The sequence below is a fragment of the Triticum urartu genome, chromosome 4A (genome assembly GCF_056163025.1).
Source record: "Triticum urartu cultivar PI428250 chromosome 4A, HENAU_Tu73, whole genome shotgun sequence".
NCBI classification, from domain to species: Eukaryota; Viridiplantae; Streptophyta; class Magnoliopsida; order Poales; family Poaceae; genus Triticum; species Triticum urartu.
Genome location: NC_141876.1, coordinates 145,998,406 through 146,004,766, shown reverse-complemented (window position 1 = coordinate 146,004,766; position 6,361 = coordinate 145,998,406).

The following is a 6,361-nucleotide window of genomic DNA, read 5'->3' as shown; positions in this document are numbered from 1 at the left end:
TCTTAAAAGGCTTTGTAAAATGGTTTAACTCAGTGGCCTGGCAGCCCATGAAAAGCCTCGATTTTGGGTCTGGCAGCCCATGAAAAGCCTCGCATATTCTTTTTATACTTTTATTTGCCAAGTTTTTTCTCCTTTGATGAGGTTTATAATATGTTATGATAAACCGGCATTTATTGACCCGGCTCGGCTTTCAACTACAAGTTGTCAGTACATGATCAGTTATATTCCGGTGTTTATTGACCCGGCCTAGTTTCGACTACAAGTTCCCAGTATTATATGGATAATCCGGTGTTTATTACAACCCGGTTCGATTTTACTATAAACCAGCAAGACATGGGAGGAGTTATCAATACTCAAAATTTGGGTTATCACCCTTACTACAAAAAGTTAGTAAACCAACGATGTGATTCAATGTCACAGGTATGATATATTTCATATTTGATTATTCTTAAGAGCAGCCTTGGTTATAAACTCGGGCTATATGTTGGGCATTATGACCCGTCCAGCGGTAAACCTCTAGGACACTTTAAACTTGTTGTATGCCGAAACAGCTTGAATAAAGCATGATTATAAATCATCGACGTTTATTAACTCGGCCAGGTTTTCGACTATAAGTTGCCAGTATGATGATAAATTATCCAGTGTTTATTAACCCGGACTGACTTGGGATTATAAGTCGTCAGTATATATTTGGATTGCGCCATTGGAATCATGCGCTCATAAATCATTGGACTATATTATTCAAATCTTCAAATAGCCAACATGGCTGGATTTTATTATGGTCATCAATAACCAGTGTTATGATTAAGGTTTTCAAAGTCGCTTTAGTGCAATGGCTATTATATTATCAATGGATATGATTTATTGAAGGAATAGTCCCGAGTCGCTGTAGGCTTACGACCCGGCACTTGGGGGCTACATTATTCAAGTTGAGATTACATCAAATATGCAAGTCTCATGTCGCTGCAAGCATGCACCATGACACTTGGGGGCTAATGCAAAGTCATTTTTTGCTCACCTTATTGAAGACCCGACTCATCATATTGTAATGAGCCGGCCCTTGGGGGCTACCAATTGCTCCTGTCAACAATTTAAGGTACACAAGTCTTAAAACCATTATATTGAAGGGTCCACTGCTCAGTTGGTAAAGCACAAAAATCTTAACCTTGTGGACGTGGATTCAAGCCCCATGATAGGGGTTACATCATATGGTGTTCTTTTCAAAGAAGTATATATAAAGTCCCAGCTCAATATTATCTTACTGAGTCGGTCCTTGGGGGCTACACGTTGTTGTTCAAGTCTACATGATCATATTTATAAAGTCTCTGCTCATTATTGCATAATGACCCGGCCCTTGGGGGCTACACCGGTTGAAGTTTTTTGTGAGCATAAGACAATTACAAGTCCCAGGTTGATGCAAACACGACAACCCGACACTTGGGGGCTACATATATGGAGTATTCAGTCTTTACTACTGCCTGAGATGAACAACATGGATTTCTTCAAAGTGGCAGTATTTATATTGAAGCAAGTCTTAAGTTATCACTTTGTTCTGCTCGAGACTTGGGGGCTACAGGTAATATGGATATAAGGGAGAAAATATCTCCAAATTTTCAGTTTTGAGCAAACCAGATTGACCCGGTGTCTGCAACAATCATGACCCGGCGTCACCAACAATCATGACTTGGTGTCACCAATAACTGTCGGCGTTCTAGGAACGGGGGTCCCCAGACTTGCCTGCCTGCGGCCTGTGACGTGGCTCAAGTGGGGGCCCAGCGCGGCCCATCTTCATCAGCTCAAGCTCAAGACCCTCGCGAGGGGCCAAGCCTCGCGGGGCAGACAACAGAAAGCTTCCTCTGAGGCAGCCTCATCAGGCAGGCTCGCGAGGAGGTGGAGAGATCAAGGCAGGGGTACCTCGCAAGGAGCCCGTGACGCAAGCCATGACGATCGAGACCAGGCGGGCGCCAGGCGGGCGCCGGCCTGCGCAATGTCCTTATTTTCCCTTTGGTGCAAAGGGGGCAAGCACAGGCCAAGTCATCGGGCAAAGGTTACCATTCCGGTGCAACGAGACCAAGACCAGCAGAGCGGCAAAACGGAGGTCACCGTGGAGCCCAAGACGGCGTCATCACTAGTGCTTTTGGCAGCCGAAGACCACCTTTGGTCAGGATAACCTGTACTAGATGTTCCCCTTCAAAATGGCCAATTGTTGGCGCCCTTCTCGCTCATTTTTTGGGAAGAGGCCCAGGGCCCCTATAAATAGAGCTAGCCACCACCGAAGGAAGGAGACACCCAGGGGGGATGAAAGAGAGACGGCTAGAGATTTGATCGAACCCTAGCAGAGAGAGAGAGGCGCCTGAACTCACCCAAGTAGTTCATCGCACAAGCTCAAGAACACCTCTCGCGAGGCTATTCTTCCCTTGTACTGTTCATCATCAGCCCCTGAGACAATCCACCACACCACAAACTAGAGTAGGGTATTACACCACAACGGTGGCCCGAACCAGTATAAATCTCGTGTCCCTTGTGTTGTTCGTTGTTTCCAGCTTAGATCACGCGAGGAGATTGGACGTAGATCGGTAGGGGAGAGATCTCCGCGCGCACCCCAGTGTTCGAACCTCAAGGGTCTGCCGGAACCCGAAATCCGACATTTGGCACGCCGGGTAGTGGTGCGCCGGAATCCTTCTTCCTCCGCATCATGTTCCGTCGCCATGCCGTTCAGATGTCAAACGACTCGGCAGCCAACGCCGACCGCTGGGTAGCGTGGCCCGCCCACGCCGTGGGACCATCCCAGGGCGACCTCAACCTTGCACCTTAGGCAGCCCGTGCTCCGCAGGGCGCTGCGGGGCATGGGGGACGCGGCCAGATGCCGCCTGCCCTCACACCACGGCAGGTGCGGGCTGCAGCAAGGGCCTTAGACCACGCCGCGGCCACAGCGCCGTACACCCAATGGGAGCGAGCGAATTCCAGGGCCGCGCTCACGGTGGCCCGAGAGCTGCTACGGTGCCGACTGCTGGAGGGCGGCCGCGACGTGTTGTTGGAGCGAGTAGCTGAGCTCCTGGACGCCGCCGTCTCAGGAACACCTCCTTTCTGCGTCCAGCTGCCACCCCAGACACAAGGCGGGCCGGATGGTGGCATCGTGCACGCGCACGCGACTTCTAGTGGACTCCAGGGCCCGTCCAGCGCCAACACCTCCACCGGCACCGGGCGACATGTCACGCCAGCCCCCTCTCAGGCCAGCGAAGGGGGGCATGCCACGGCCTTCGGCTTCGGCGGACCGCCGCGCCATTACCCCCAAGACGGCGCTCTAAGCCAGGCTGCGTGGCATGCGGGACGCTACGGCGAGGCGTACGGGGCGGCGACCCCGGAAGCTTATGTGCCCCGCATGTTGGATCAGGGGTGCGCACTGGAGGAAGATCATGGCTCATTCCTCAGGCCAGGCTGGGGCGAGGAGACGCCAGAAGTTGAGCTCTTTCAGGAACCCCAGGATAGCCTCGACTACCGCACCGGCGGCGGCAACTATCGGGTACCACTCATCCCTCAGGAGCAAGCTTATGCTAACCATGGGTCGCAGGAGATATAGGTCGCCGCAGCAGGTGGCTGCTCCAATTCTGTAGCCTCATACCCCTCGGGAGGAGGGCGCAGGGGGCTGCAGGAGAGGGGCCGAGATTCAGGTTCGTCCCCGCGGCGGTCGGAGCAAGGCGTTCTCAGGAGGTAGGCCCCCTGCCGGGGAGGTGCCCCAGGGCCTGCCCCCGGCAGGGGACCCGTGGTCGTCGGGGGAACCGCTGGCGACCGCTCTGCCTCATTGGCGGCGTCCTGGTTTCCGGTCGCTGTCGATGGCGGCAGAGTGAGGCGCAAGGCGGGGCCCTCGTCTGGCGATATGAAGCAAGGCCGGTACCTATGAAGAAGGCCCAGTGCCTGTGAAGCTCGCCGCCCGTGACACTCTCACGTAATAATGAGTGGGGCTGTACATGCCCCAGAGTCTCCGGAGAGCCGCCCTCGGGCCTCGGGGGCTCTCGCCCACGCCCAGTGGCAGCACTTAGCTCCGCGCTGGTGAGAAGACGTCGAAGACTAGACTAGGTGCCGAACGCGGCCTTTTGCTTTTGCCTTTCCTTGTTGACAAAGTTCTTTGATTTGGATTTAAGTTGGATTTGAGCTCGCTGCTTGCGTGTGTTTGGGGGAAGGGGTGTTTAGTCTCATTCGAGCAATCTCTTGCGTTCTGGTTTTGGCTTTGCGTCCCAAGTTAGCATCGGCTGCCCCCCCCCCTCGCGAGCCGGGCCAGACCAGGCACGTTTACAACTAGGACCGCTGTTACCGCACCCTTTCCGGAGGTTTTCATCACGGAATCTACAAGTTAATCAGAAGACACCCGAGGTGCGGCGGGCCCCGCAGGCCCGCTCGGGACTCGTCGGGGTCGGAAGGTACACAAGTCAGCTGACCCATCACCGGGCCAGCGGCTAATTTCACACACAATGTTATACTTACCAGGGTACTAATTGGAAACCTTTACATGAGGGGCTTCCCCTCCCAAAATGCTCTTACATTCTTCGGGGCCAAGCCCGAACCTTCTTCGTGCAGGATAAGCAGCAGTAACATGCGGTCAGTCAGACATATCACTCACCGCGTCTTCTTGGGCATCCTCGAAGGCATCACTGGCGTCATTGACATTGCCACCGCCGCCGCCAGCATCTCTGTCAGCACTAGGCTCGTCCACAACACCGCCTTCATTGGCAGCCACGACCACGCCGTCATCATCAGACGCAAAGGCCCTGACGAGGGCGTCCACATTGTCCTCCACCCATCGCGCCAGGCCACCCCGGACGGCTATGGGCATGGGTGCGATGGCAGCGTCGAAATCAAAGTGGGGGTCCCTGTCCAGCAGATAGCTGAAGATGCGGGAGAATGCACGCCCGAGCAAGGCTCGATGCCTCTCTTCGACAAGCCAACGGGACCTTTCGGAGCGGTTCTCCAGAAGCGTCACCACGTCGGTGAAAAACTGGAGGTTGCCGGCATAGTTGACCTCGTGTTCCTCCTTAGCGGCAGCCTCGCAGATGTTGCCCAAAGCTGTGTTGGCCCTTTCTCTGAGCGTTTGAAGCATGGGGGAATGCTCACGCTCCAGAACCCGCCGCCGACGGATCTCGTCCTCATTCCGCTGCGCGATAGCCTCGGTGTCATCAACCCTCTGTTGGAGAAGAAGCTGCTCGGCCCGGGAAGAAGACAGCTCCTCCTGTGCTGCGCTGAGGGCGGCTGCGGAGGAGTCCGCACGCCGCGTCACTTCGGCCAGTTTGGCCCTGAGGGCTGCGGTCCTGCCCTCAGCCTCGGCCTTGATCAGCCCCAACCTGATCTCGTATTCGCGCTCGAAGGCCGAGCGGGCTTCCGCCACACTGTGATTGACTTCTTCCTGGGCCCGGGCTTCGCGCGCGGCAACGTCATCCTCCGCCAGAGCCACCAGGCGCTCCCTCGTCTCCAACCGCTCAAGATCAAGGTTGCGCTCAGCGGCCTCCAGCGTCAGCGCCTCCTCGCGCTTCAGAAGCTCCGCCCGATCAACAGGGGCCCCTTCCATCGACTCAAGGGTTGCCTGGCGCAGTTCCAGTTGCTGCTCCAGGGAGTTGCCCCAGGCCAGGGGCTCCCATGCGCGCTCCTCCGCATCCTTGCGCCGTCGGTCTGCTTCCCGAGCCTCCTCGACGGCCTGGGAGCAGGCCTCCTGCGAGGCTGCCAGCGACGCTTCGGCCTTCGCGTTGTCGAGATCACGTTGGTGACGTGCAAGGGTGACGGCAACCATTAGTTTGCGCCTCTCCTCAGCAAGGCACAAACCTTCGGCCTCGAGGCACGGATCCTCATCAGCAAGCTCTGCCCCGATCCGGCTCACCGCATCCGCCGCCCTCTGGAGGAACTCTTCGCGAAGGCTGCGTCGCTCCCGAGCGCGCCTGAGCACGTCTTCTGCATCACCCTCTTCCACTGGAGCATGCGGAGGGCCCCGAGGTGGCAGGCCCCTCTCGGCGCGGGGCTGGGGGCTGGCGCCCTAGCCATCGCCAAACGGACCTCTCTAGGAATCTGTCCTGGCGTCAGCCCACCCACGGAGGAGGAGCCAAAGACAGACTTCATCCATTCACCATCTATGATCAAAGGAGGAACGCGGGGCAAGCCGGATGTGCCCCAGGAGGACTCATGAAGAAAGGACAGCGGGCACACAGGCTCGAGGTGCCCATTGGAACGGACCACTCCACCAACTGGTCTGGAAGCAGGGGTGCCGCTCGAGCTCGGTGAGCCTAGGGCCAGCGGAGAAGGCGAAGCTTGGGGGATGTCTCCCGGGCTGACTTGGCGAGTTTTGCAGGGCAGGGCCTGAAAGGGCCACAATCAGTCG